We start from the raw sequence: 27,889 nt of genomic DNA on the forward strand, positions 1-27,889 counted from the left end.
TTGAAAGATACATTCTGTACAGATACAGTACAGTCACATTCTCCTGTCGTCCAGTGGTGTAAAACGAATTAGCAGGTGCTTGAGATAACATCCCACTGAGTGGAATGTTCTCATTTGTTCTCAAGTGTAAAAAGAGGTGATAATTCTTAATAATTCCGTGTCGCATTAACTAACCTCTTCAGTTTATTCCGCCAGACAGTACATTATTATAATTATATCATTATTAAGTTGTTTAGATATGCAATTCCATATTATATTCCCTGTTAATCAAATTCTAAAAGTATGCATTTGTTAGATAACAAGCGAATTCACAGAAAAGGTTAAATACTATCACTTTTCACAAAGTATATAATCCTAATATGGTCAGAAGGAGCACGTAAAAATGTTTCCCAAATAACAACATGTAAGACTTTGATGCTTAAAATGTTTAGGGAGAAATGGAATACTGGTGTGTATTTTTTCTTTAAACTACCAAGACCAGCAATATACAGTACAGTTTACATACATTAATATGTTTATATTCCTAAATTAAAATCGTTTATGAGCATGTGAAAGGCATGGTGAATCGGAGATTCTCAAGAATTACATTGTATGATTAGAAATGAATGCGTGATCGGATCAACTAAATGCTGTGGTGTTACTTTTTGTCAATGAAAAAATAAACTATTTTCGTTTACAAAGACGGTTACAAAGAATGTGGACCAGGGTAATACTTTGAGCTTACAGCTTGTCCAAGGTCATTCATTATTAATACTCTTAGTAATATCTTCAGTAAAGACTTTGATGCATAAAATATTCCTGCATAATTAAAATATTTATGATAAAGGTGGTAGGTTGTGTACTTTTGTCCAACAGAACAATCTTGCTTTTATAAAATATACCGCCTTTTTAATGTTTAATGATTAACATGCTGTAATACACTGTTTAAATTTAAAGTCTAAAGAGTATACACCTTAAATTCTTAATTGAATAAAGATTGTCCCTCAGCAGTGATCAGGATTCAAAACCGACGTTTTCTGCTGACAGCTCAAATGCTGTACAGGAGAGGTTAACCTTTATTAGCTCCACCTGGCGATTTTACAAGGTGATTCCGGATACTATTAACATAATCTAATTTGCGTCCGGTATGATGCGGTATACTGCGACACGCCCACCGTGTTATACCGCAGCGTACCCCGCTTGTTTTGAATGGCTGCATATGTATATAGACTCTATATATACATTTGGTGCATGCCACAATTTTGGATGGTGGTGGAGGAATAGGGATTTTCTCAACACAGCAGGGACTCCAGTTAAGAATGCTGGGTTTATCTCTGAACTGTTAGAAGCTTTGCAGCTACTGACTGAAGTAGCTGTGGTAATGTGTAAATCACATAATAAAGAAATGTTTCCAGTAACTCGAGGGAACAACTTTGCAGATGCAACTGTCAGGTGAGCAATACTTGTAGAACAGTAGTCTGAGACCTCTGTGAAGCAGAGAAATGGACATGGTTAGAAAAGATTGTGGGGCTGCATGATGATGGGGTGTGGAGCTGACAGCACACCAGACGCTCTGCATGCCCTCACAGCCTAATGCCCTTTATAGCCCGACAAATGCACTCTGTTGGACACCCAGGTGGGAGTCAAATGGTGTGCCGGTTACCCAAAACCGGGTGAGAACCGGGTTTGAAGCCGTAACCACTTATGTGGTATCTGGATGTAATGTTTATCAAAGGAACTCAACTACAGTTCAGGTGCGGGTGCAACAGCTCAAAAGGCCTGCTACTGAGGAACCTTTCAAACCTGGGAAATTGAAAATTGTAAAGGGAAACCTGGGCTCTTATAATCTGTTTTCCTGGTGGGTTGCTGCCACTGCCTCTGTGTCTATCACTTGATAACAGAGATAAGCCCTCGGTGGGCACTGCCCTGCCCCTTGTATTATGATCAAGGAACACACTTCACAGGGAAGGTGTGTCAGGCTGTGGCTGCATTGTTCGGAGTGAGATGGACTGAGATCACCCTCAGTCTGCTGGAACAGTGGAATGAAGGAACAGATCTCTGAAAGATCGACTAGACATCAGACTGAAGGAACGCCATGGGATGCGGGCTGGATCAAACAGAACTGTGTAACAGCCTGTTTGATATCATCACGGGCCAATCAATGAAACTTCCGGGAGGGATGAATTTAGCTGGAGGAATGGATTGTTGAATTTGCTAATTCTCTATTGTAGTATTGTAGGTTGCTAGGACTTAGCAAAGCACATCTATGATGAAGAAAAATATATATCATAATTATAATCCAGATGATTGGGGCATTGGTACATGGCTACAGTCTGTGCTAGGAACATGGAGAGGGTCTCTGGTTCAATACATATTTGTGGGTCTGGTATTATTCGTTATGATCATATCGTTAATATCCTGTTTGAAAAACATGTGGACTAAAGCTGCTGCTTCTGTGCTAATTGTACACCCTGAAGGGATCATGAAGGTCAAAAAATGATTTCATGGGAAAGGTTCTCTTATCTAGTGGCAGAACCTGATGGGTAGAACAATATAGCTTTAAGGGGGGTTACCCTTGGGAGTGATTCCCCTAGATGCAAATGATTATTGTGGTTTGTTTGCTCATAATAAGATGTTTTGCAGGAACGGAACAAAGAGAAATTTTACAACTTCAGCTAGAATTGTTCTGCAAAACGTCACAGCTGAGGCAGGGGAACAATGTGTAGATTTTTCTAAGAGTTATTACCCAGTTGTTGACCAATCTGTTGACCAATGTTGACCAAAAAAGCCTAAGATTATACTGGGCTCCAGCCCACAGGGATTTACCTGTGCTGTAAGAACTAATGAGTGAATAAGGAGACTGGATTCTGGTGAAAGACTTCAGGAAAAAGAAATGGTGTTCACTCAGGTGGAGGGGGCTGTACCAGGTGCTGCTGACCACTGCCACTGCTGTGAAGGTCACAGAAATGGTGCCCTGGATTCATGCTTCCCACTGTAAAAAGGTCACAAACGAACTGAGCAAAGCGCAGGAGTGATGTCTCCACAAGGACAGATGGGGATAACCTGCGTGGGACTGATGTGCACAGCCTTTTTCCTTTTTATGTAGAAGCCTGTCACCACCCCAAAAGAGGAAGAATCTAAACACGAAGCCTCTTTGTATACAAACTGGCTGAATGAAACTGATAATGAGGGGGATATGAGTAATTTGTGGTATAAATTTATAAATCATACTGTAAAGTTAAAGAAATTTAATGCATCTTGTTATATATGTGCTTTAATGCCTCATTCTACAGCCTCACCCATGCGACTTTTTATGAAATGTACTCTTTTATTAATATCACGTTAGAAGGCTTAGACGCTATCAAACAAGAATTAAGGGGAGTTAGATTAATGGTACTTCAGAACAGGTTCGTGCTGGACCTTCAAAATGCAGCATCTGGAGGAGTCTATGCTTTAGTAGGAGACTCCTGTTGTACATATATTCCAGCTAATGACGATGATTACGGAAATATTACGCTCGCTATTCAGCATTTGAAAGAACTAAAAGACAAGGTGAATAAAGAGAGAGGCATAAAAGATACACTGGCTTTTCTCTCCTGGTTAGAATCACTGTTTGGGCCAGGGGGAATGTTTTTCTTTTAAGTTACTAACACCGATTATAGGGGCTGTGATACTTGTCTTCCTGTTTTTATGTTGCTGTATGACATGTATTATTCCAATGCTTCGAAATATGGAAATATGGTACCTAGGGGGATAAACTGTTCATCCTTCCAGTCTGGAGAATTGGCAGCTGTCTGACGTCAGTAAGTGATCCTTAAAAAATTAATAGTTCCATGACAGTGTGCATCACCAGAAAATCAATTTCAATGCATTAAAACTCTTGTTATCCTTCTGATCATTGAAGTGTCATTGCCCCAGCACTGTATACTCTTACTTTTGACGCCTGTCTGAAGTTGGATCCATTTCTAAGAATGGTGACTCACATATCCTCATGCTCAACTTTGGCTCAACCACACAAACTATGAAGTTAATCATCTGCTTTTGCTCCAAGATTTGTGTTACTAGGCTCTCTCCTGGGGATCCTCGTGTTCAAACATTGCCCTTATTGTGGATGATCCATGACAGAATTCAGGGAATTCAGAATTCTGATACCTCAGCTCAGATTCTGACTGGGCAGACTGTCATTGCCTGGTGTGAATGTGTGCATATCTGTTTTTGTGCATGTTCTGTGGCCTGTTGTACAGTACATCACAAATGAAAGGGAAATGGAAAACTAAAATAAGACTCAAGTGTTTTATCTTTCATTAACAGTGTTTCATTAGTATCTATGCTAGATCCTGTCATCCACTGCTTACCACGACAGGCTCTAGCACGGGATAGCAGCTAATACATTTAACAATCTCACTGCACAATGTTGTATATTCAAGGGCTGATCTTCTGTACTTTTTCTTTCACTTTTCATTTCCTGGAAACTCAGTCCTGCCAGGAATAATCTGAGAACATAATCAATCTGAGTGAAATTCTAAGCAGAGGAAGATTGTTTTACAGAGTCAACAAGGTCTAATTCAAGGTCATCAGCACTAACAAGATTCTCTCTGGAGACAGGCGATAAGAAAATTGAAAGTGTGTATTGTTACACAACAGCAGAGACTATGAGTTATGCTATCATGAGAGTGGTGATGGATTTTTTTCATTGCTTAGTTTTGCAGGTTCTGTACATTTGAACATTCAAAGTGACTAAAGTAAAGGAGTTTTCCCTTTTTACCACATAATTCCCAAAGATCAACACTAATAGAAAGCCTAATTCCAGCCAAGATTCAATTACTGTCTCTCAGGCATCCCAGCAGTGGATTTCATGACTTCAGACAGCCATCTTTATCAGTGGAGAACTCAATGCTCTGAGGTTTACTGGCAGAGTCTCACACTGGGTAATATGTTGGTAAATAATGTCCTATGGAATTCTACTATTGATAAATTCTACTATGGAACTGCGATGTGTCCTGAAAAAATCTTCTATGATAGTGGTACAGTCCATCACACCCCACCTACAGCCTTTAAAAGAGAAAAAAAAAACTGACAACAACAAAGTAAGTCTGGTGTAATCAACTAGGTCTTGCAAACATACTTAACCTCTTCCAGCTACCAACATTACAAATGCTGTTTACACATTAGATGGTTATTTTTTGGCTTCTGATATTATGGTGGAAAAAGAGCCCTGGAATCTTTGTAGAAGGACAAAAGACGGAAAGAACAGGCAGTGTAACCATGGCGAAGAGAAGGGAAATATTGGAGAGAGCTTTTTTCATACACTTTTTATCATTGTTTTTCCAGCCCAACAATGATCAACAAATATGGGCAGGCGTCCTGTGCCAAATCCAATCTACCTTTCTTCCAAGCATACAGGAATGTCAGTGAATTAAATATTGACATATGAAAATACCCAAAAATATGCAATCACACATATGCAGTTTGAGCAAACATAAGACAATACCCAAGTACCACAAACTACCAGGCATCATAAGCAGTTCAGGTGGGGAGCTGTGTCAGCATGCGTAGGCTGCAAAGGAACAAGTAATAGGTCTATTCCATGCTTAAAAGAGAAGAAAGAAAACACAACATTTCAGCCGTGGAGCCCTCACACCTGAAGAAGGCTCCACGGCCGAAACGTTGTGTTTTCTTTCTTCTCTTTTCATCTAGTGTCATTAGCCAGTTCCTGTCAAAATAAAATAGAAAAGGATAACATTCTAGAGAGAGTTTGAAATACCAAGGTACAATTTAAACCATATTTCTTCCACTACAACCACAATATTTTGGAGAGATCGCTGAGCCTAACTGTTCTGGCATGTCCGTTAGCCTCCGTCCTGCTTCAGCAATGAATGCAACGGGGCACATTCTGAGGGAGATGCGGTCAATCAGGTTGCAGGAAAACCATGCTATGCTTTTTTTTGAGATCTGAAAAGGACAGAGGGGCCATGTATATGTGTGCAGCTGGATATGTTATTGCAGGTGGCGTAGCAAATTCTGCTGAAGCCCCACTGCCTGGTGTGGACGGTAGCTGTGCATGTTGCAGCAGAATTGTGCATGTGAGATCAAGGGGGCATGTCATGTGTTTGAGCACTTCACTCCCTTCCGGAAGCACGTGATTCCCTGAGTCCAAAAAATTTGTAAGTTCTTTGGATGACCTGTGGACCGATCTTTCACGATGAAGAATTCCTTAAGAAGAATAGATCTCGGCCCACCATCCCAATGCCTCCATCTGAAAACAGCAACCTCCCACTGCCCTTAGTCTGCAAGGCAGTCCTTTCAAGTGCGATGATGACGCCGGGACCTTCGTTGCCTATTGTACGAGCTGAACTTTTGTGCTCATCAATTCAAGGCTCTTTCCATCAACTCATCTTGTCTTTTGACGCTTCATGTTTTGTACTCCTTTGACTATCGGCATATCGGGTGACTGCAAACACTGAAGTTCTTGCTTACGGAGTGTGGAACAGTGTTTTCAAGTGATCGCTGTTCTGTCATGTTGACGCCGAGTGAATCTTTCTTTGGCAACATGGGCAGGCTGACAGCAGCGCGAGCTAAAGTAATGGCAAATTTCTTGACTTATTTCTGAATGTGAATGTTCTTTAGAAAAGGGATGCGGCGTTGCTTCTCCCCCGTGTAAAGGTCACGCATTCCAGACGTGGTTATGAGCGAACAGTTGCCGCAAGTGTTTGAAAAGAGCAAGAGAGGAAGCAGCCCTGCCCCGTGTGAGGATCAAACTCAGGACCTTCAGACAATGAGACTGACGCGCTACCAACTACGCCAACGAGGCCAGCTGCAGTACACAGCTGGAAAGTTTGCCTCATATGGATTTCAGTCGCCCGTTCCCTAATCTTTAGACGCCCTCTGCTGGATGTTGCATTTGCCTTTTGATCTCACCGATACTTTTTTGGTCTGTTTCTGTTGCGAGTCCGTTTTTCAGATCTCACCTAGCACAAGTCTCTCTGGCTGAAGTGGCCTCTCTGCTTCAGCATCGTGCCCTCACTCAGCCATTAAAAACGTCACTCGGACTTCTGACATGCTGACATGAAATGTCAAGAGAGAGTGGCGGAGACGCTTAAGGCAGAGAGAAGATGAAGAGGGGGCGTGGCTGCAAAATGATTGACAGCTGCATGACGCTCTCCATGCAAGGCGTGACCACAGGCTAAAGGACACCTTTCGGCACATCAAGCTCTAAGCACACACCTGGAGGACGTGGGAAATGATCCCGTTATCTCTCGCATGCAAAGCGAGCGCTGTACCATGCAAGCTAACCCCCCTCGCTGGGGTTATGCCTCGGTGTCACCTAGTGCCGCTTGTTCCCCTCTTACCGGGTGCAGTTCACTGCCCTTCGTCTGCAAGGCAGTCGTGTAATTGCAGCTTTCTTGACTTATTGATGAAGGTCTGACTGGACGAGCGAATGACGCCTCTCCCCCGTCCTCAAGCTCGCTGACAGAATAAAATGGAAAGTGCTGCCGTGGCTCATTGGTTTAGGGGTATGAGTCTCGCTTAGGGTGTGGGAGGTCCTGGGTTCAACTCCTGGATGAGCCCTTGTGTGTTCTTCTTGTCCTCGTCCACAAGACTGGGAACTGCATGGGCGAATGTGAAGAAGATCCTTCTCGAACGTGCAAAACGTGCGAGAAGAGGGGGCGCTTGTTTCCAGCCAAAACTTCTCGCGTGTGAGACGAGCTGACCATCGCTGCAGGAGGTGGGAGGGTCACTCTGGTAGACAGAGCTGACCTTCGGCAATAGGATTTATACTCTCCAAGATGATATTTGCACTTTCTGGAGAGGCGATTTTCTCCACTTCAGTAGCCAGATTTCGTCGATTGCGTGGAGAGGGCTGTAGAATGTGGCAGCGCCTTTCCTGCTCCGTCCATGACAGGCGTGCTGGTCTCTGGAGAGAGAGCACGGTCCATCAGCGCACTCCAATAAAGGCACTGGAAGCAGCTGAATCGCAATGGCGAAGCTCAACGCTGGGCCGCTGGGCATATCTTACCACCGTTTCCGTAGTGTAGTGGTTATCACGTTTGCCTCACACGCGAAAGGTCCCCGGTTCGAAACCGGGCGGAAACAGACTTATTTTGTCGCCACGCACAAAAGGGGATTGGGGATTCGCCTAGCGCTGTGATCGAACAGACCCACTCACCCCTTAGTGTGGCGGGATCTGCACAGTGCATGTCGCAGCGCATCCTGCTTTCACTTCAATGCGCGTCCTGATGTACCCCGGTCTCCCGCGTGACAGGTGGGGACAGGTGACAGGTCCTATACTAACGAGGAAGACATCGCTCTCTCCGACCCCCGGCATTGTGTCCCGACCCACCGTGCTGGAAGCCGACGGGTGCTGTGATTCCTTTAAGGAGCAGAAATGACAACCGAGGAGCCGAGAGATCATTTCAGCATTTCGCGTCTGAACGGAAAACACAAACGACCAACTCGGAATGACTTGCCTTTGACGCTTTTCAAAGCGTTCTTTGTGCACGACGACTGCGCCGCCTAGCAGATACAAATGGGTTGTACAACTTTGAACTAGCAAATGGAAGAGGGCTAAGCCCCCTCTCTTTTAGCCCAGGTTCAATCTGTCTCCCAGAATCACCAGGGCGCACACACACACACCCGTGCCGTTGAAGTGCTCTGCTTCATTTCTAAGGGCAACTCAACATTCACTCCTACCCCGAGTGCAGAAAAGACAGTGTCTGCAGCAACAGCAGCTCAGGTCTCTGCACAGGAGCTAAGCTGCCCCCATCTCCTCTGCTCTGCGGCTCCTGCGGAGTGGAATCCTGCCTGGAGCTGTGTTTGCAGGCGGCGGCTCCCCGCGCCCTGTCTGTGCGTCGTGAAATTAATTAATAACGTTAATAAATTTATAAAGTTAATTTATAAATTTATAAAGTTAATAAAGTTATAAATTAGAAATTAATAACGATATAATTATATTCATGTACCGCAACACAAGAATAGTACACGCTGTACATTGTCTGTCGATAATGTTTCTGTAGTGCTTTTTCAGCACTCAGCTGGTGGTGCTGTGGGTTAGGTTCCTGACTTCCATATCACACGGTCTATGATTGAATCCCATTGAACTATGACTTTATTTTTTAACAAACATTTCTTTGAAAAAATGAAACGTTTCCCTTGGTCAGAGATTAAATAAAACCTCACTTTTTTTGAGCAGAAGGTTTACTGTGACCTGAGAAGGGCCGGCATCCAATCACGGTGGTACACACACACGCTCTCACCTATATGAGCTACACGGCTACCAAGATGATCTCAGGTGCGCCGAGCTGGTACGGAACATATTGAACTGATCGACGGCGAATTGTCTCTCAGACAGGCTTTTCACCTCTGAGCTCCCTGACTGACAGTGATCAGCTAGGTAGTGAAACAGTCAGCTGCTTCTAAGCCTTAAACAGCTGCATCTCGGCGCTTCCACGGAGAGATGATTTGAAAGCCGAACATCACCCGTTGGGAACACCTTACTATCACTAGTTTAAGAGACTCTTAAGGTCTTGCAGAGGTGCCTGTCTAATAGCATGCACTTTGCAAGCTATAGGTGTTTAGGCTGAGGCAGAATGCCTGTTAACAAAATGTTTTTCTAAAGGTGTGTCCAAGTGGCTGCAAAAGGACAACACTCCTGGGGCGCCGTGGCTTAGTTGGTTAAAGCGCCTGTCTAGTAAACAGGAGATCCTGGGTCCGAATCCCAGCGGTGCCTTCTTTGTTCTGTCTTCTCGAACAGTACTGGTCATTATGGACAACCGCCTACGGCTAGACTTAATTAAATGCAAGTATTCATTTCCTGTCTTTAACGCGACTTGTTTTTCTTAAAATGGATGCAACTTGCAAAACATGAAATACAAACCTTGCTAATCAGCGCTAGCGGCTGGCAAAAAAAAAAGAAGTCAGCAATGTTTTTTTTCTTTAACCTTAACCCTGCTAATGGAGAAGAGTTAATCGACCGAGTCTATGCAGCTTAAACGGTGCGCATGTCGGGTCCTTAGCTGAAAGGGTGGTAAATCACGCTCACCCCAGTCCTTAATCTTTTAAAGAGGATACAAAATTGAACCTAGTCGCCACATCACATACATCCTATTCAACGATAAAAAGGTAACATCTATCCTCGTCCAGAGTAAATCTCACGTTGAGGGCATATTTTTTTCCACTTTACCATGAGTCGGGCTCGGCTGCACAGAGGAGAGAGCAGAGCAATGAGGTCACGGGGACAGGGGAGTCACATGCTGGCGGTTTGAATACGCGGAAGATCACTGAGGGATCCACAGTATGTGGACCCTCCGTGCGCCATCAGTCCGCACTCCGGACTCTGAATCCTGCCATCCGAGTTAAGATCTCGGCGGAACCTGAGGCGCAGTTCCTTCTTAAAACGTAATCTGGTGAGCATTTCTAGAATCGTACTTGTATAGATGCAGCCTTTAATGTGTTGCTAGGTTAAAATTGATGACTTCTTGAACTTCAGTAGGCAACTGCCCTCTTGATTTCGGATTTAATTTCTTTATTACAGGGGCGCTTTTATGAAGACAGAGTCATGTTCAGGTACTTTGCTTGATGGAGGAAGCTCATTTCGGACTCTGTGATCTGCTCACCTGGAAAGGTCTACTGTACTACTACAAGAGAGAAGTAGAGTCTGGAAGAAGGGACAATTTTATGATGCTTTGGAAGGTAATGCTTTTTTTTCTTTGAAATCGAAATGAATCAGAATATCAGTGCAAAAGACAAACTCTTGGTTTGGTTTAAAGAGATATGGTTTTAAAACAGACAAAATGTAGAAAACAGGTGTTTCTCACTTTTGGAAAAGAATGGACCGGGGGTAATATTTTACTAGTTGCAGGGCTGAGATCACTGGGTTACAGTCCTGTAGTGTCACACCAGGGACAGTGGCGCAATGCATAATGCATCTGACTACGGATTAGGAGATTGTAGGTTCGACTCCTACCTGGCTCGGGTCGTTTTAAAACACATCGGGCTATTCCCCAAGTAGCCTGTGCTACTTACTGCATTGTAATCGTACCCAGTAAGAGATTTCCTTCATATAAATGAACTGCACCTGACAGCTTTAGAATAACACCTGGGCTCAGTACGGTGCTGAGAGCTCAGCGTTGCTGTTCTAATTAGCACGCACGATTGTTGCTAGTTGAAAACTTTTCCCAATACCCCGCTTCCGCTGGTTTGCAATACAATCGGCGAAAGCAATTTTTGACAGTCTCGTCAGAGACTGAGCAAGGTGTTTAAAGACAGATTTTGTCATGGTGACATCATGGTAGAAAGAAACGAGCTTGTTACGTCTCAACAGAAACGCTCTTTATCTCTTTCAGCGTTATGCAGAGAACAGCGTCTGTCGAGATCACTTTTGAGTCAGCGCGAAACGCCGTGTGCTGTCAGTTTGATTTCATATTGCTCGTAGCGGCGCCCGGCTTTTGTCTGTCAAACGTTAGGTTGCGCTTCTTCATGCTGCATCGTCGGCATGAGTGGAGCTTTTTAAACGTCTGTACTTACTGCGCCCCATAAGAAATCGTTTGTCCCCGTTCAAAAGAGATTGTGCGATGTCCTGCAGCGTTTGCAAAGCAAACCTTTGACAGTTTGAAAAGAGGAATTTATTGTGCTTCCTGTGCGTGCAGTAGTTACAAAGTTGAAGGTCTTTACACGATCTGCTGCAGTTTTCAGTGGGCGAGCTTTGTCAGATGGCTTGGAAAAACGCACTGTGTTTCGGCTCGGGAAACATCATGGGCAGTGTCCTGCATGTTTTCTGTGTATAGCTGTCTTTTAACACATACAGAATTCATTAGAAATCATTGATTTCTCCAATTAACAAGGGTCCCTTTTGAACCTGCGAGAAGCATTCCTTCAATGTAACAGATTTACTCCGGGGAAAGGCAGCTTGACATTGAGAGTAGCTCAAGCTTTCAGCACCCGTATCGGACTGCGTGTATGCAGACACCGCTCAGAATCCCCTGTAAGATTCTCCTTCAATTCCGTTTTGCAGTGCTTTAGCTCTTTCAAAAGGCTTCGCTTTGCTAGTCATAATCCAAGGCTCATGACAGCATTTGAAACCAATTGCCACTGCGTTGGCCAGGAATCGAACCCAGGTCAACTGCTTGGAAGGCAGCTATGCTCAACACTATACCACCAATGCACGCCCACAGGTGCCCTGCAGGACACCACCAGAGAATGCTCACGATTTCGGAAGCTGTCTCCGGGACGTGCTGATTCCACACATCCTGAATAAATCATGATATTGTTAGTTGCTGTAGCTAGACGTTCAAATGAGTTTCATGGCCAGATGGACTGTTTCCTCCAGCGATTTCGATTTTTAAGAACTTTTATTTCCTTTTCACAATAAAATACAGGGCATCACAAATGCTTTACATTAATATACATACTTAAAACAGTATATATGATCACATCTTATTACATTTTGACACGGTACGAGTTACATAGCAACAATTTCTTTTTTCTGAAGCAAATCACATTCTTTACTTAAACATGATAGTGTTTTTCACAGTTTCTTGAGATATTGACCTATGCCCTCTATTTCCCACAGATTTTCTGCTTCCTCCCTCCCTTCTCTCCACAGATCTCTGAGGTAATAGTTCTCTCGGGTGATGAACAGGGCCAGGCTACCTGCAGCCTTGACTGGGATCTTGATGCCTTTGAACAGCCCCATGTTCCTCACTCTCCACAGGGCGTCTTTCCCACTGTTCACCACGGCCCAGATCCTGTCAAACTTCCTCCTGACGTGTTTGACAGGATCTGGGCCGTGTCAAAGAGATGCCGTATATGACGAAAGCAGCGGTCAGGGTAAATTGGGGCGAGAGAGCCTGCAACCAATCTTCAAACTGTGCCCAGAAGGCCTTAGCAAAAAAGCAAGACCACAGGAGATGGGTCACAGTCTCCTCCTCGCTGCAGCCCACCCTAACGCAGCGAGGGCTGGGTGTGAGGACCATACGGTACAAGGAAGTTCGTACCGGTAAGCACTGGTGGACGACACTCCAGGCTAAATCTCTGTGAATGTTGCACAGAAACTTAGAGGATGTGTGTTTCCACACCTTCCTTGTTTGGGCTGATGTTAAAATGCCCACAGGGGTCTGCCTATTGTTCTGGGGTGCAAAGAAATCTTCCAGTTTTTGGACGCTGACATCTCGGAGGGGAATATGGCCAATTGTGTGAGATCTTAGAAAACTTTTAACTGTCCCATAAATTGCAGGGCATGTGTCAGAGAGTGGGACATCCAGCTTGGGTCTGACACCCCACACTCTGAACACCTCCCTACCTACCCAGAGCCTGGAAAAATAAGTCCAGGTACGCGCTGCAGGTGCTGTTGCAAAGCCTCTCAGCACAGAGGCCAGGAAAATGCACAGCAGCTTCGTAGCAATATCTGGGACAGACTTCCCCCCTGAGGGTAGCGGCCTGTACATTATTTCCCTTCTGAGTCTTTCCTGCTTCCCACCCCATAGAAATTGAAACATCAATCTCCTCAGCACCGCCGCAACACGGTGTGGGATTGGGAAGGTAGAAGCCAGAAAATTCAAGACAGGCAAGAGCTTGGCTTTGATGACCAGCACCTTCCCTGTCATGGTGAGGTCTCGGTTCTTCCATTGCATCAGTTTTTTGTTTAAGATTGGCAATTTGTTCTGCCAATTTACTGTTCCCATCTCTTCTCCAAAATACACCCCCAGGACCTTAATTCTCTTCTCTTGCAGCCTGAGATCATGTCCTTCTTTTGGCTCCCTCCAGTTCTGATAAAAAATCTCGCTCTTTGATTTGTTAATTTTTGCAGAGGAAGCCAAAGAGAACCGATCACAGCACTGCAGAGCTCTACTAATTGAGGCATTGTCAGAGAGGAGCAGGGTGACGTCATCCATGTATAGAGATGTCTTTACCTCTCCTCCCCCACTTCCAGGTACTGGTATCCCATTAATGGCCTGATCCTGGCGCAAGGCACAGGCTAAGGGCTCCATAGCCAAAACGAATAACAAGGGGGATAATGGCCAGCCCTGCCTCACAACAGACTTCAAAGGGGCGTGATCTATTGCCATTAACCATTACTCTGCTGTTGCTACCTGTGTACAGCAGGTTAATCCACTTTCTCATGATGGGGCCAAACTTCATGTGCTCAAGTACCGAAGTTAAGTACTGCCGGTTTAGGCGGTCAAAGGCCTTTTCTAGGTCTACACCTGAAATGCACAGAGGGAGGGAGCGATCCTCTGAGTACAGACAGACATCCCTCAACAAGGCCAGGTTGTCGCTCATCAGGCATCCTGCTATCCCACAAGTCTGTTCTTTCCCTACCAGTGAGGCCACTACATTTTGTAGGCGCAGGAAAAGGGCTTTGGACAGGATCTTAGTGTCCACGCCTAACAGGCTGAGGGGTCTCCAGTTCTTTATGTCATTCTTTGCTCCTTTCTTAAACAAGAGAGAGATAGTGCCTTCTCTTAAGGAGTCAGGCAGCAATTCTGTCTTATAGCTTTCCTCGAATAGGAGCAGCAGCGGATCCTGAAGCAGATCCCAAAAGGTGCAATAAAATTCTTTAGGGAGCCCGTCAGCACCCGGAGTTTTCCCCTTCTGTAAGCTCTCCATAGCCTGTCTCAGCTCTTCTACTGTCAAATCCCTCTCAAGTACTTCCCTATCTTCTTCACTCAAAACGTTTTCTAGCTTTGAGGTAAAAAAATGAATTTCTTCATCCTTTACCTCTGTAGAGCTGTACAGTCTTGAGTAGAAGGCCTCGGTGCAGGAGAGGATAGCACTCGGCTCTGTTCTCTCTCGTCCCTCCTCATCAACTACACTTTCCATGACAGACTTGGAGCCTTCCACTTTCCTGAAAAAGAGGCGAGAACACTTCTCATTTTCTTCCAAGAACTGCACTCGACTACTTTCTTCGGCTATGCTCCGGATGTCCTTTTTTAAAAGGGTGATATCCTCGAGCACATCGAAGCCACTGTGCATCATCGTGTAGAGACGCTGCAGCTGCCTCTGTTTCCTGGCTAGCACTCCTCTCCGTCTGGCAGCAGCCTTCCTTCCCTCAGCCATGAAAAAGGCCTTTGTCCTCACCTTCACCTCCTCCCACCACTCTCCTACTGACCCGTACAGACACTGCAAGGACAGCCACTGTGATAGTTTCTCCTTGTAGCAGGATACTACCCCCTCGTTCTCTAGCAGCTTTGTGTTGAGTTTCCAGATGCCTGGGCCAAAGCCCTGGAGTTCCACTCTACGACCTAAAGCCTGATGATCTGAGAAGAAGACAGGCTGAAGAGTGACCCCAACAACTTTCACTCTCTCTGAGACAAAGCAATAGTCAATTCTGGAGCTGCTATTCCTCCCTGACCATGTATATCCTGCTGTTGTGGGATATATACATCTATATGTGTCTGAGAGTTTAAAGTCTTGAACTAAGTTTTGCAGGGCCAGTGACCTGGAATCCAATTTTATCAGAGAGCTAGACTGCCTGTCTGTGTGCTCTAAGATACAATTAAAATCCCCTCCCACTATCACGTCTGTGCTACATAACAATAGGTGAGAGAGTGCCTTGAGTAGCTCCACCCTTCCTCCCACGTCAGTAGGGCAATACACATTGAATATCCGCAGGTTAATGGTCCCCCATTCCACATCCACACACAGCAACCTGCCATCTATGACCCTCTGAATACTTTTCAATTTGAATGCCCATCCTTTGAAAAGAATGGCCACGCCAGAGGCTCTGTTGTTATTGTCCCCTGACCAAACAGAAAGCCCTTTATCCCACCTTTCTTCAAAGCTTTTATACCTCTCTTGATAGGCTAAAGCACACTCCTGCAACATCAACACATCTCCCTCTCTCTGCTGGAGGTAATCAAAGACAGACTGGCATTTAACTCTGTCATTGATACCTCTGGTGTTAAGAGATATTATGTTTAGAGCCATATTACATAAGAAAGTGGAACCAGTCTTTACAAAACACATTTCTCTTCTGTCTCACCTGGTCCCTTCTTCTTTTTCTTTTTCTTCTTACCAATTTCCTGCCAGCCATCCTCTGAATGAGCCTTCATCAGGGTGGCAGCAGTAAAAGCATTCACGGAGTCCATTTCAAGGAAGGGGGTAGAGGGAGGGGTGGAGGGGTTCCAGCTGTTCCCATCGCCATGCTCTCCTTCCTCCTCGCTCGGGGAGAAAACAGAGTCATTTTTCCTTTTCCTCAAGTCCAGCTCCTGGGAGCACTGAGGGGAAAGGGGTGCAGCCGATGCACCAGTCTCCTCTTCCCCCTCACCAACCATTTGCTGCAGATCCTCTGTGATGGACTGGATGGAGGAGAGGAGGGCATCTGTAGCACTTGCAGAGTCTGAGAAAAGCAGCTCCGCTGAATCCTGGGTATCCTCGCTGGACCCGCTCCACCGGGGGGCCCCACACTGGCCCTCGTTCTGAGGAGCAGGAGTGGGGGAGGGGTCCTCGCTGTTCTCGGGGGTTTTCAAACCCTCGTGCTTGTCTGGTGCAGTCTGTTGTGGGGGCGTAGTGGATTTCTCTTCCACCGGCCCCGGAACCACAGCAGGGCAGATCCTGGCTGGAGGCTGAGACTTTATCAAACAAGGGTTCTTTGTTTGACTTGTTGTTTGCTTTGGCTTTTCGGGCCGGTTTGGCTGAAACAAGCACTGCCTCATCCTTTCTCATTTTGAGTTTATTGGCGTAGGCATGAGGGCAGTTTATAAAAACGTGTCCTTCCAAGCCAAGTAAATTGCACTTTGGCAGCATTGAACAGTCAGAGGCTAAATGTCCCTGTTTGCCACAGGTCTTGCAGCATTTCACAGTGCAGGGCGATGCCAGGTGTCCCACAGCGCCGACACACCTTTGGTTGTCCCACATAAAAAACATAGCCATTGCAGGCGCCCAGCCAGATTGTAGAGGGCAGGTGCCTTAAGCCTCCATTTACATTGTCCGGTAGCAAGCGAACCTCGAATTTCCTTGCTCCTGCTTTTATACCGTCAACATATCTAACCTCAGTTCCATGGTGGACGGTGCAGTACTGGTTAAGCCAGGTGTGAATGTCCTCCGTCTTTTTTGAAGGTACAGGCATTGAGCATTGGTGGTTCAGTGTTAGAATTCTCGCCTGCCACGCGGGAGGCTTGGTTTTGATTCCCAGCCAATGCAGTGGCTTTTGCAACTCGCAACTGAAAACCCACTGAAGCTAAGCGGGTGTGAGCTAGGTCAGTACCCGGATGAGGGTGAGCTACAGGGAAAAACAAAGCTTCCAGCTGGAAGCGGTGTTAATGGTGCCGGCGGGGGGGCGCTCACCCTGAGGTCTGTGCGGGTCCCAATGCCCCAGTATAGTGACGGAGATGCTGTGTTGTAAGAGGGCGCTGTCTTTTGGATGAGATGTAAAACCGAGGTCACAGCGCTCTGTGGTCATTAAAAATGACCACCAAAACCTTTGACAAAAGCTCTTGGTAATTGATGGTCTTCAAAAATGCTTCTCCTTTAGGTACATTTTAAATCAGCTGAAAAATGCTGTGAAATGGGGGGCATTTCAGGCCAGTGTAGGATTTTGGTTACAAGAACCATGAAAGTGCACAAGAAAGCCCGTACACTGAATTACACGGCTTTCTATTCAAAAGAGGACAAAAGAAATTCCCTGAGTTCGATTTTTTGCAGCACTGAGAGGGGCACTGTTGCGAGGCCAGTTAGCTCAGTTGGTTAGAGCGTGGTGCTAATAACGCCAAGGTTGTTGGGTCCGGCCGTCTGATTGGCGTTCTTTTCTTTGGGGGGCGGGAAGTGTCCGGCCGCAGGGGATCTTGGGACCTTGCCTGCATAGCGGCTTCCCAGAGTGCGTCGTTTCCGGCACAGTGTGGCCGGGTGTTTTCCGAGTTATCGCACGGATTGGTCACGCTCGCAAGCCGTGAGCCGCAGGCGATGAGCCCGGAGCTGAACGGGCCCCACTGGCTAGTTTGTAAGGCCAGGTGCATTGCCAACCACGACCGGCAGCGCAGAGGCTTTGAAGGCGGCCTGGGCTCCTGTAGCTGTGCAGCCACGCACTCTGGTTTCTTTTCATGTTGTACAAATCTTTCGCCTTTTACTAAAGATTTCCGTGGAGAGGAGCATGAAGGAGTTCCATGCAATTTTTGTGCTTCCCTGCCTTCGGGTGGGGCGCAGCCTGGCTGGTCAAAGAGAGAAAACAAAAACGCCCGCAATCGGTCTTGTTATGGCGATTGTGGCAGTCTGCTCCGCGAGTCCACGGTCTCCGGCCGTCTGATTGGCGCTCTTTTATTTGGGGGGCGGGAAGTGTCCGGCCGCAGGGGATCTTGGGACCTCGCTTTGCATAGCGGCTTCCCAGAGTGCGTCGTTTCCGGCACAGTGTGGCCGGGTGTTTTCCGAGTTATCGCACGGATTGGTCACGCTCGCAAGCCGTGAGCCGCAGGCGATGAGCCCGGAGCTGAACGGGCCCCACTGGCTAGTTTGTAAGGCCAGGTGCATTGCCAACCACGACCGGCAGCGCAGAGGCTTTGAAGGCGGCCTGGGCTCCTGCAGCTGTGCAGCCACGCACTCTGGTTTCTCTTCATCTCGTACAAATCTTTCGCCTTTTACTAAAGATTTCCGTGGAGAGGAGCATGAATGAGTTCCATGCAATTTTTGTGCTTCCCTGCCTTTGGGTGGGGCGCAGCCTGGCTGGTCAAAGAGAGAAAACAAAAACGCTCGCAATCGGTCTTGTTATGGCGATTGTGGCAGTCTGCTCCGCGAGTCCACGGTCTCCGGCCGTCTGATTGGCGCTCTTTTCTTTGGGGGGCGGGAAGTGTCCGGCCGCAGGGGATCTTGGGACCTCACTTTGCATAGCGGCTTCCCAGAGTGCGTCATTTCCGGCACAGTGTGGCCGGGTGTTTTCCGAGTTATCGCACGGATTGGTCACGCTCGCAAGCCGTGAGCCGCAGGCGATGAGCCTGGAGCTGAACGGGCCCCACTGGCTAGTTTGTAAGGCCAGGTGCATTGCCAACCACGACCGGCAGCGCAGAGGCTTTGAAGGCGGCCTGGGCTCCTGTAGCTGTGCAGCCACGCACTCTGGTTTCTCTTCATCTCGTACAAATCTTTCGCCTTTTACTAAAGATTTCCGTGGAGAGGAGCATGAATGAGTTCCATGCAATTTTTGTGCTTCCCTGCCTTCGGGTGGGGCGCAGCCTGGCTGGTCAAAAAGAGAAAACAAAAACGCTCGCAATCGGTCTTGTTATGGCGATTGTGGCAGTCTGCTCCGCGAGTCCTCGGTCTCCGGCCGTCTGATTGGCGCTCTTTTCTTTGGGGGTTGGGAAGTGTCCGGCCGCAGGGGATCTTGGGACCTCGCTTTGCATAGCGGCTTCCCAGAGTGCGTCGTTTCCGGCACAGTGTGGCCGGGTGTTTTCCGAGTTATCGCACGGATTGGTCACGCTCGCAAGCCGTGAGCCGCAGGCGATGAGCCCGGAGCTGAACGGGCCCCACTGGCTAGTTTGTAAGGCCAGGTGCATTGCCAACCACGACCGGCAGCGCAGAGGCTTTGAAGGCGGCCTGGGCTCCTGCAGCTGTGCAGCCGCGCACTCTGGTTTCTCTTCATCTCGTACAAATCTTTCGCCTTTTACTAAAGATTTCCGTGGAGAGGAGCATGAACGAGTTCCATGCAATTTTTGTGCTTCCCTGCCTTTGGGTGGGGCGCAGCCTGGCTGGTCAAAGAGAGAAAACAAAAACGCTCGCAATCGGTCTTGTTATGGCGATTGTGGCAGTCTGCTCCGCGAGTCCTCGGTCTCCGGCCGTCTGATTGGCGCTCTTTTCTTTGGGGGTTGGGAAGTGTCCGGCCGCAGGGGATCTTGGGACCTCGCTTTGCATAGCGGCTTCCCAGAGTGCGTCGTTTCCGGCACAGTGTGGCCGGGTGTTTTCCGAGTTATTGGAATGGTCACGCTCGCAAGCCGTGAGCCGCAGGCGATGAGCCCGGAGCTGAACGGGCCCCACTGGCTAGTTTGTAAGGCCAGGTGCATTGCCAACCACGACCGGCAGCGCAGAGGCTTTGAAGGCGGCCTGGGCTCCTGCAGCTGTGCAGCCACACACTCTGGTTTCTCTTCATCTCGTACAAATCTTTCGCCTTTTACTAAAGATTTCCGTGGAGAGGAGCATGAATGCGTTCCATGCAATTTTTGTGCTTCCCTGCCTTCGGGTGGGGCGCAGCCTGGCTGGTCAAAGAGAGAAAACAAAAACGCCCGCAATCGGTCTTGTTATGGCGATTGTGGCAGTCTGCTCCGCGAGTCCACGGTCTCCGGCCGTCTGATTGGCGCTCTTTTCTTTGGGGGGCGGGAAGTGTCCGGCCGCAGGGGATCTTGGGACCTCGCTTTGCATAGCGGCTTCCCAGAGTGCGTCATTTCCGGCACAGTGTGGCCGGGTGTTTTCCGAGTTATCGCACGGATTCGGCACGATCGCAAGCCGTGAGCCGCAGGCGATGAGCCCGGAGCTGAACGGGCCCCACTGGCTCGTTTGTAAGGCCAGGTGTATTGCCAACCACGACCGGCAGGGCAGAGGCTTTGAAGGTGGCCTGGGCTCCTGCAGCTGTGTAGCCACGCACTCTGGTTTCTCTTCATCTCGTACAAATCTTTCGCCTTTTACTAAAGATTTCCGTGGAGAGGAGCATGAACGAGTTCCATGCAATTTTTGTGCTTCCCTGCCTTTGGGTGGGGCGCAGCCTGGCTGGTCAAAGAGAGAAAACAAAAACGCTCGCAATCGGTCTTGTTATGGCGATTGTGGCAGTCTGCTCCGCGAGTCCTCGGTCTCCGGCCGTCTGATTGGCGCTCTTTTCTTTGGGGGTTGGGAAGTGTCCGGCCGCAGGGGATCTTGGGACCTCGCTTTGCATAGCGGCTTCCCAGAGTGCGTCGTTTCCGGCACAGTGTGGCCGGGTGTTTTCCGAGTTATTGGAATGGTCACGCTCGCAAGCCGTGAGCCGCAGGCGATGAGCCCGGAGCTGAACGGGCCCCACTGGCTAGTTTGTAAGGCCAGGTGCATTGCCAACCACGACCGGCAGCGCAGAGGCTTTGAAGGCGGCCTGGGCTCCTGCAGCTGTGCAGCCACACACTCTGGTTTCTCTTCATCTCGTACAAATCTTTCGCCTTTTACTAAAGATTTCCGTGGAGAGGAGCATGAATGCGTTCCATGCAATTTTTGTGCTTCCCTGCCTTCGGGTGGGGCGCAGCCTGGCTGGTCAAAGAGAGAAAACAAAAACGCCCGCAATCGGTCTTGTTATGGTGATTGTGGCAGTCTGCTCCGCGAGTCCACGGTCTCCGGCCGTCTGATTGGCGCTCTTTTCTTTGGGGGGCGGGAAGTGTCCGGCCGCAGGGGATCTTGGGACCTCGCTTTGCATAGCGGCTTCCCAGAGTGCGTCATTTCCGGCACAGTGTGGCCGGGTGTTTTCCGAGTTATCGCACGGATTCGGCACGATCGCAAGCCGTGAGCCGCAGGCGATGAGCCCGGAGCTGAACGGGCCCCACTGGCTCGTTTGTAAGGCCAGGTGTATTGCCAACCACGACCGGCAGGGCAGAGGCTTTGAAGGTGGCCTGGGCTCCTGCAGCTGTGTAGCCACGCACTCTGGTTTCTCTTCATCTCGTACAAATCTTTCGCCTTTTACTAAAGATTTCCGTGGAGAGGAGCATGAACGAGTTCCATGCAATTTTTGTGCTTCCCTGCCTTTGGGTGGGGCGCAGCCTGGCTGGTCAAAGAGAGAAAACAAAAACGCTCGCAATCGGTCTTGTTATGGCGATTGTGGCAGTCTGCTCCGCGAGTCCTCGGTCTCCGGCCGTCTGATTGGCGCTCTTTTCTTTGGGGGTTGGGAAGTGTCCGGCCGCAGGGGATCTTGGGACCTCGCTTTGCATAGCGGCTTCCCAGAGTGCGTCGTTTCCGGCACAGTGTGGCCGGGTGTTTTCCGAGTTATTGGAATGGTCACGCTCGCAAGCCGTGAGCCGCAGGCGATGAGCCCGGAGCTGAACGGGCCCCACTGGCTAGTTTGTAAGGCCAGGTGCATTGCCAACCACGACCGGCAGCGCAGAGGCTTTGAATGCGGCCTGGGCTCCTGGAGCTGTGCAGCCACACACTCTGGTTTCTCTTCATCTCGTACAAATCTTTCGCCTTTTACTAAAGATTTCCGTGGAGAGGAGCATGAATGCGTTCCATGCAATTTTTGTGCTTCCCTGCCTTCGGGTGGGGCGCAGCCTGGCTGGTCAAAGAGAGAAAACAAAAACGCCCGCAATCGGTCTTGTTATGGCGATTGTGGCAGTCTGCTCCGCGAGTCCACGGTCTCCGGCCGTCTGATTGGCGCTCTTTTCTTTGGGGGGCGGGAAGTGTCCGGCCGCAGGGGATCTTGGGACCTCGCTTTGCATAGCGGCTTCCCAGAGTGCGTCATTTCCGGCACAGTGTGGCCGGGTGTTTTCCGAGTTATCGCACGGATTCGGCACGATCGCAAGCCGTGAGCCGCAGGCGATGAGCCCGGAGCTGAACGGGCCCCACTGGCTCGTTTGTAAGGCCAGGTGTATTGCCAACCACGACCGGCAGGGCAGAGGCTTTGAAGGTGGCCTGGGCTCCTGCAGCTGTGTAGCCACGCACTCTGGTTTCTCTTCATCTCGTACAAATCTTTCGCCTTTTACTAAAGATTTCCGTGGAGAGGAGCATGAACGAGTTCCATGCAATTTTTGTGCTTCCCTGCCTTTGGGTGGGGCGCAGCCTGGCTGGTCAAAGAGAGAAAACAAAAACGCTCGCAATCGGTCTTGTTATGGCGATTGTGGCAGTCTGCTCCGCGAGTCCTCGGTCTCCGGCCGTCTGATTGGCGCTCTTTTCTTTGGGGGTTGGGAAGTGTCCGGCCGCAGGGGATCTTGGGACCTCGCTTTGCATAGCGGCTTCCCAGAGTGCGTCGTTTCCGGCACAGTGTGGCCGGGTGTTTTCCGAGTTATTGGAATGGTCACGCTCGCAAGCCGTGAGCCGCAGGCGATGAGCCCGGAGCTGAACGGGCCCCACTGGCTAGTTTGTAAGGCCAGGTGCATTGCCAACCACGACCGGCAGCGCAGAGGCTTTGAAGGCGGCCTGGGCTCCTGCAGCTGTGCAGCCACACACTCTGGTTTCTCTTCATCTCGTACAAATCTTTCGCCTTTTACTAAAGATTTCCGTGGAGAGGAGCATGAATGCGTTCCATGCAATTTTTGTGCTTCCCTGCCTTCGGGTGGGGCGCAGCCTGGCTGGTCAAAGAGAGAAAACAAAAACGCCCGCAATCGGTCTTGTTATGGCGATTGTGGCAGTCTGCTCCGCGAGTCCACGGTCTCCGGCCGTCTGATTGGCGCTCTTTTCTTTGGGGGGCGGGAAGTGTCCGGCCGCAGGGGATCTTGGGACCTCGCTTTGCATAGCGGCTTCCCAGAGTGCGTCATTTCCGGCACAGTGTGGCCGGGTGTTTTCCGAGTTATCGCACGGATTCGGCACGATCGCAAGCCGTGAGCCGCAGGCGATGAGCCCGGAGCTGAACGGGCCCCACTGGCTCGTTTGTAAGGCCAGGTGTATTGCCAACCACGACCGGCAGGGCAGAGGCTTTGAAGGTGGCCTGGGCTCCTGCAGCTGTGTAGCCACGCACTCTGGTTTCTCTTCATCTCGTACAAATCTTTCGCCTTTTACTAAAGATTTCCGTGGAGAGGAGCATGAACGAGTTCCATGCAATTTTTGTGCTTCCCTGCCTTTGGGTGGGGCGCAGCCTGGCTGGTCAAAGAGAGAAAACAAAAACGCTCGCAATCGGTTTTGTTATGGCGATTGTGGCAGTCTGCTCCGCGAGTCCTCGGTCTCCGGCCGTCTGATTGGCGCTCTTTTCTTTGGGGGTTGGGAAGTGTCCAGCCGCAGGGGATCTTGGGACCTCGCTTTGCATAGCGGCTTCCCAGAGTGCGTCGTTTCCGGCACAGTGTGGCCGGGTGTTTTCCGAGTTATCGCACGGATTGGTCACGCTCGCAAGCCGTGAGCCGCAGGCGATGAGCCGGGAGCTGAACGGGCCCCACTGGCTAGTTTGTAAGGCCAGGTGCATTGCCAACCACGACCGGCAGCGCAGAGGCTTTGAAGGCGGCCTGGGCTCCTGCAGCTGTGCAGCCACGCACTCTGGTTTCTCTTCATCTCGTACAAATCTTTCGCCTTTTACTAAAGATTTCCGTGGAGAGGGGCATGAATGCGTTCCATGCAATTTTTGTGCTTCCCTGCCTTCGGGTGGGGCGCAGCCTGGCTGGTCAAAGAGAGAAAACAAAAACGCCCGCAATCGGTCTTGTTATGGCGATTGTGGCAGTCTGCTCCGCGAGTCCACGGTCTCCGGCCGTCTGATTTGCGCTCTTTTCTTTGGGGGGCGGGAAGTGTCCGGCCGCAGGGGATCTTGGGACCTCGCTTTGCATAGCGGCTTCCCAGAGTGCGTCGTTTCCGGCACAGTGTGGCCGGGTGTTTTCCGAGTTATCGCACGGATTGGGCACGCTCGCAAGCCGTGAGCCGCAGGCGATGAGCCCGGAGCTGAACGGGCCCCACTGGCTCGTTTGTAAGGCCAGGTGTATTGCCAACCACGACCGGCAGGGCAGAGGCCTTGAAGGCGGCCTGGGCTCCTGCAGCTGTGCAGCCACGCACTCTGGTTTCTCTTCATCTCGTACAAATCTTTCGCCTTTTACTAAAGATTTCCGTGGAGAGGAGCATGAATGAGTTCCATGCAATTTTTGTGCTTCCCTGCCTTCGGGTGGGGCGCAGCCTGGCTGGTCAAAGAGAGAAAACAAAAACGCTCGCAATCGGTCTTGTTATGGCGATTGTGGCAGTCTGCTCCGCGAGTCCTCGGTCTCCGGCCGTCTGATTGGCGCTCTTTTCTTTGGGGGGCGGGAAGTGTCCGGCCGCAGGGGATCTTGGGACCTCGCTTTGCATAGCGGCTTCCCAGAGTGCGTCATTTCCGGCACAGTGTGGCCGGGTGTTTTCCGAGTTATCGCACGGATTCGGCACGCTCGCAAGCCGTGAGCCGCAGGCGATGAGCCCGGAGCTGAACGGGCCCCACTGGCTCGTTTGTAAGGCCAGGTGTATTGCCAACCACGACCGGCAGGGCAGAGGCTTTGAAGGTGGCCTGGGCTCCTGAAGCTGTGCAGCCACGCACTCTGGTTTCTCTTCATCTCGTACAAATCTTTCGCCTTTACTAAAGATTTCCGTGGAGAGGAGCATGAACGAGTTCCATGCAATTTTTGTGCTTCCCTGCCTTCGGGTGGGGCGCAGCCTGGCTGGTCAAAGAGAGAAAACAAAAACGCTCGCAATCGGTCTTGTTATGGCGATTGTGGCAGTCTGCTCCGCGAGTCCTCGGTCTCCGGCCGTCTGATTGGCGCTCTTTTCTTTGGGGGTTGGGAAGTGTCCGGCCGCAGGGGATCTTGGGACCTCGCTTTGCATAGCGGCTTCCCAGAGTGCGTCATTTCCGGCACAGTGTGGCCGGGTGTTTTCCGAGTTATCGCACGGATTGGTCACGCTCGCAAGCCGTGAGCCGCAGGCGATGAGCCCGGAGCTGAACGGGCCCCACTGGCTAGTTTGTAAGGCCAGGTGCATTGCCAACCACGACCGGCAGCGCAGAGGCTTTGAAGGTGGCCTGGACTCCTGCAGCTGTGCAGCCACGCACTCTGGTTTCTCTTCATCACGTACAAATCTTTCGCCTTTTACTAAAGATTTCCGTGGAGAGGAGCATGAATGCGTTCCATGCAATTTTTGTGCTTCCCTGCCTTCGGGTGGGGCGCAGCCTGGCTGGTCAAAGAGAGAAAACAAAAACGCTCGCAATCGGTCTTGTTATGGCGATTGTGGCAGTCTGCTCCGCGAGTCCACGGTCTCCGGCCGTCTGATTGGCGCTCTTTTCTTTGGGGGTTGGGAAGTGTCCGGCCGCAGGGGATCTTGGGACCTCGCTTTGCATAGCGGCTTCCCAGAGTGCGTCGTTTCCGGCACAGTGCGGCCGGGTGTTTTCCGAGTTATCGCACGGATTGGTCACGCTCGCAAGCCGTGAGCCGCAGGCGATGAGCCTGGAGCTGAACGGGCCCCACTGGCTAGTTTGTAAGGCCAGGTGCATTGCCAACCACGACCGGCAGCGCAGAGGCTTTGAAGGCGGCCTGGGCTCCTGCAGCTGTGCAGCCACGCACTCTGGTTTCTCTTCATCTCGTACAAATCTTTTGCCTTTTACTAAAGATTTCCGTGGAGAGGAGCATGAATGCGTTCCATGCAATTTTTGTGCTTCCCTGCCTTTGGGTGGGGCGCAGCCTGGCTGGTCAAAGAGAGAAAACAAAAATGCCCGCAATCGGTCTTGTTATGGCGATTGTGGCAGTCTGCTCCGCGAGTCCACGGTCTCCGGCCGTCTGATTGGCTCTCTTTTCTTTTGGGGGGCGGGAAGTGTCCGGCCGCAGGGGATCTTGGGACCTCGCTTTGCATAGCGGCTTCCCAGAGTGCGTCGTTTCCGGCACAGTGTGGCCGGGTGTTTTCCGAGTTATCGCACGGATTTGGCACGCTCGCAAGCCGTGAGCCGCAGGCGATGAGCCCGGAGCTGAACGGGCCCCACTGGCTCGTTTGTAAGGCCAGGTGTATTGCCAACCACGACCGGCAGGGCAGAGGCCTTGAAGGCGGCCTGGGCTCCTGCAGCTGTGCAGCCACGCACTCTGGTTTCTCTTCATCTCGTACAAATCTTTCGCCTTTTACTAAAGATTTCCGTGGAGAGGAGCATGAATGAGTTCCATGCAATTTTTGTGCTTCCCTGCCTTTGGGTGGGGCGCAGCCTGGCTGGTCAAAGAGAGAAAACAAAAACGCTCGCAATCGGTCTTGTTATGGCGATTGTGGCAGTCTGCTCCGCGAGTCCTCGGTCTCCGGCCGTCTGATTGGCGCTCTTTTTTTTGGGGGTTGGGAAGTGTCCGGCTGCAGGGGATCTTGGGACCTCGCTTTGCATAGCGGCTTCCCAGAGTGCGTCGTTTCCGGCACAGTGTGGCCGGGTGTTTTCCGAGTTATCGCACGGATTGGTCACGCTCGCAAGCCGTGAGCCGCAGGCGATGAGCCCGGAGCTGAACGGGCCCCACTGGCTAGTTTGTAAGGCCAGGTGCATTGCCAACCACGACCGGCAGCGCAGAGGCTTTGAAGGCGGCCTGGGCTCCTGCAGCTGTGCAGCCACGCACTCTGGTTTCTCTTCATCTCGTACAAATCTTTCGCCTTTTACTAAAGATTTCCGTGGAGAGGAGCATGAATGCGTTCCATGCAATTTTTGTGCTTCCCTGCCTTTGGGTGGGGCGCAGCCTGGCTGGTCAAAGAGAGAAAACAAAAACGCCCGCAATCGGTCTTGTTATGGCGATTGTGGCAGTCTGCTCCGCGAGTCCACGGTCTCCGGCCGTCTGATTGGCGCTCTTTTCTTTGGAGGGTGGGAAGTGTCCGGCCGCAGGGGATCTTGGGACCTCGCTTTGCATAGCGGCTTCCCAGAGTGCGTCGTTTCCGGCACAGTGTGACCGGGTGTTTTCCGAGTTATCGCACGGATTCGGCACGCTCGCAAGCCGTGAGCCGCAGGCGATGAGCCCGGAGCTGAACGGGCCCCACTGGCTCGTTTGTAAGGCCAGGTGTATTGCCAACCACGACCGGCAGGGCAGAGGCTTTGAAGGTGGCCTGGGCTCCTGCAGCTGTGCAGCCACGCACTCTGGTTTCTCTTCATCTCGTACAAATCTTTCGCCTTTTACTAAAGATTTCCGTGGAGAGAAGCATGAACGAGTTCCATGCAATTTTTGTGCTTCCCTGCCTTCGGGTGGGGCGCAGCCTGGCTGGTCAAAGAGAGAAAACAAAAACGCTCGCAATCGGTCTTGTTATGGCGATTGTGGCAGTCTGCTCCGCGAGTCCTCGGTCTCCGGCCGTCTGATTGGCGCTCTTTTCTTTGGGGGGCGGGAAGTGTCCG

The 27,889-nt window shown here is 50.0% G+C and overlaps 23 non-coding genes across 23 annotated transcripts; all 23 read left to right on the forward strand.

The window, feature by feature from the left end:
• The first annotated feature begins 8,000 nt into the window (after positions 1-8,000).
• trnav-cac (transfer RNA valine (anticodon CAC)) lies at positions 8,001-8,073 on the forward strand. Its single transcript has one exon. It is a non-coding gene; the product is annotated as a tRNA-Val (tRNA).
• A 1,559-nt stretch (positions 8,074-9,632) lies between these two features.
• Positions 9,633-9,706, forward strand: trnat-agu (transfer RNA threonine (anticodon AGU)). The gene has a single exon. It is a non-coding gene; the product is annotated as a tRNA-Thr (tRNA).
• A 1,376-nt stretch (positions 9,707-11,082) lies between these two features.
• LOC138236048 (U4 spliceosomal RNA) lies at positions 11,083-11,221 on the forward strand. The gene has a single exon (XR_011188448.1). It is a non-coding gene; the product is annotated as a U4 spliceosomal RNA (small nuclear RNA).
• A 6,775-nt stretch (positions 11,222-17,996) lies between these two features.
• Positions 17,997-18,113, forward strand: LOC138236103 (U5 spliceosomal RNA). Its single transcript, XR_011188502.1, has one exon. It is a non-coding gene; the product is annotated as a U5 spliceosomal RNA (small nuclear RNA).
• A 391-nt stretch (positions 18,114-18,504) lies between these two features.
• On the forward strand, positions 18,505-18,621 carry LOC138236051 (U5 spliceosomal RNA). Its single transcript, XR_011188451.1, has one exon. It is a non-coding gene; the product is annotated as a U5 spliceosomal RNA (small nuclear RNA).
• Positions 18,622-19,012: 391 nt separating this feature from the next.
• Positions 19,013-19,129, forward strand: LOC138236056 (U5 spliceosomal RNA). The gene has a single exon (XR_011188456.1). It is a non-coding gene; the product is annotated as a U5 spliceosomal RNA (small nuclear RNA).
• A 391-nt stretch (positions 19,130-19,520) lies between these two features.
• Positions 19,521-19,637, forward strand: LOC138236062 (U5 spliceosomal RNA). The gene has a single exon (XR_011188462.1). It is a non-coding gene; the product is annotated as a U5 spliceosomal RNA (small nuclear RNA).
• A 387-nt stretch (positions 19,638-20,024) lies between these two features.
• On the forward strand, positions 20,025-20,141 carry LOC138236079 (U5 spliceosomal RNA). Its single transcript, XR_011188479.1, has one exon. It is a non-coding gene; the product is annotated as a U5 spliceosomal RNA (small nuclear RNA).
• Positions 20,142-20,532: 391 nt separating this feature from the next.
• On the forward strand, positions 20,533-20,649 carry LOC138236063 (U5 spliceosomal RNA). The gene has a single exon (XR_011188463.1). It is a non-coding gene; the product is annotated as a U5 spliceosomal RNA (small nuclear RNA).
• A 387-nt stretch (positions 20,650-21,036) lies between these two features.
• LOC138236080 (U5 spliceosomal RNA) lies at positions 21,037-21,153 on the forward strand. Its single transcript, XR_011188480.1, has one exon. It is a non-coding gene; the product is annotated as a U5 spliceosomal RNA (small nuclear RNA).
• Positions 21,154-21,544: 391 nt separating this feature from the next.
• On the forward strand, positions 21,545-21,661 carry LOC138236064 (U5 spliceosomal RNA). The gene has a single exon (XR_011188464.1). It is a non-coding gene; the product is annotated as a U5 spliceosomal RNA (small nuclear RNA).
• A 387-nt stretch (positions 21,662-22,048) lies between these two features.
• LOC138236081 (U5 spliceosomal RNA) lies at positions 22,049-22,165 on the forward strand. The gene has a single exon (XR_011188481.1). It is a non-coding gene; the product is annotated as a U5 spliceosomal RNA (small nuclear RNA).
• Positions 22,166-22,556: 391 nt separating this feature from the next.
• Positions 22,557-22,673, forward strand: LOC138236066 (U5 spliceosomal RNA). The gene has a single exon (XR_011188466.1). It is a non-coding gene; the product is annotated as a U5 spliceosomal RNA (small nuclear RNA).
• A 387-nt stretch (positions 22,674-23,060) lies between these two features.
• LOC138236082 (U5 spliceosomal RNA) lies at positions 23,061-23,177 on the forward strand. Its single transcript, XR_011188482.1, has one exon. It is a non-coding gene; the product is annotated as a U5 spliceosomal RNA (small nuclear RNA).
• Positions 23,178-23,568: 391 nt separating this feature from the next.
• On the forward strand, positions 23,569-23,685 carry LOC138236067 (U5 spliceosomal RNA). Its single transcript, XR_011188467.1, has one exon. It is a non-coding gene; the product is annotated as a U5 spliceosomal RNA (small nuclear RNA).
• Positions 23,686-24,076: 391 nt separating this feature from the next.
• On the forward strand, positions 24,077-24,193 carry LOC138236100 (U5 spliceosomal RNA). The gene has a single exon (XR_011188499.1). It is a non-coding gene; the product is annotated as a U5 spliceosomal RNA (small nuclear RNA).
• A 391-nt stretch (positions 24,194-24,584) lies between these two features.
• Positions 24,585-24,701, forward strand: LOC138236057 (U5 spliceosomal RNA). The gene has a single exon (XR_011188457.1). It is a non-coding gene; the product is annotated as a U5 spliceosomal RNA (small nuclear RNA).
• Positions 24,702-25,092: 391 nt separating this feature from the next.
• On the forward strand, positions 25,093-25,208 carry LOC138236106 (U5 spliceosomal RNA). The gene has a single exon (XR_011188505.1). It is a non-coding gene; the product is annotated as a U5 spliceosomal RNA (small nuclear RNA).
• Positions 25,209-25,599: 391 nt separating this feature from the next.
• Positions 25,600-25,716, forward strand: LOC138236095 (U5 spliceosomal RNA). Its single transcript, XR_011188494.1, has one exon. It is a non-coding gene; the product is annotated as a U5 spliceosomal RNA (small nuclear RNA).
• Positions 25,717-26,107: 391 nt separating this feature from the next.
• LOC138236086 (U5 spliceosomal RNA) lies at positions 26,108-26,224 on the forward strand. The gene has a single exon (XR_011188486.1). It is a non-coding gene; the product is annotated as a U5 spliceosomal RNA (small nuclear RNA).
• Positions 26,225-26,616: 392 nt separating this feature from the next.
• On the forward strand, positions 26,617-26,733 carry LOC138236052 (U5 spliceosomal RNA). The gene has a single exon (XR_011188452.1). It is a non-coding gene; the product is annotated as a U5 spliceosomal RNA (small nuclear RNA).
• A 391-nt stretch (positions 26,734-27,124) lies between these two features.
• Positions 27,125-27,241, forward strand: LOC138236084 (U5 spliceosomal RNA). The gene has a single exon (XR_011188484.1). It is a non-coding gene; the product is annotated as a U5 spliceosomal RNA (small nuclear RNA).
• A 391-nt stretch (positions 27,242-27,632) lies between these two features.
• Positions 27,633-27,749, forward strand: LOC138236069 (U5 spliceosomal RNA). Its single transcript, XR_011188469.1, has one exon. It is a non-coding gene; the product is annotated as a U5 spliceosomal RNA (small nuclear RNA).
• The last annotated feature ends 140 nt before the right edge of the window (positions 27,750-27,889 follow it).

The sequence above is a fragment of the Lepisosteus oculatus genome, unplaced genomic scaffold (genome assembly GCF_040954835.1).
Source record: "Lepisosteus oculatus isolate fLepOcu1 unplaced genomic scaffold, fLepOcu1.hap2 HAP2_SCAFFOLD_87, whole genome shotgun sequence".
NCBI lineage: Eukaryota > Metazoa > Chordata > Actinopteri > Semionotiformes > Lepisosteidae > Lepisosteus > Lepisosteus oculatus.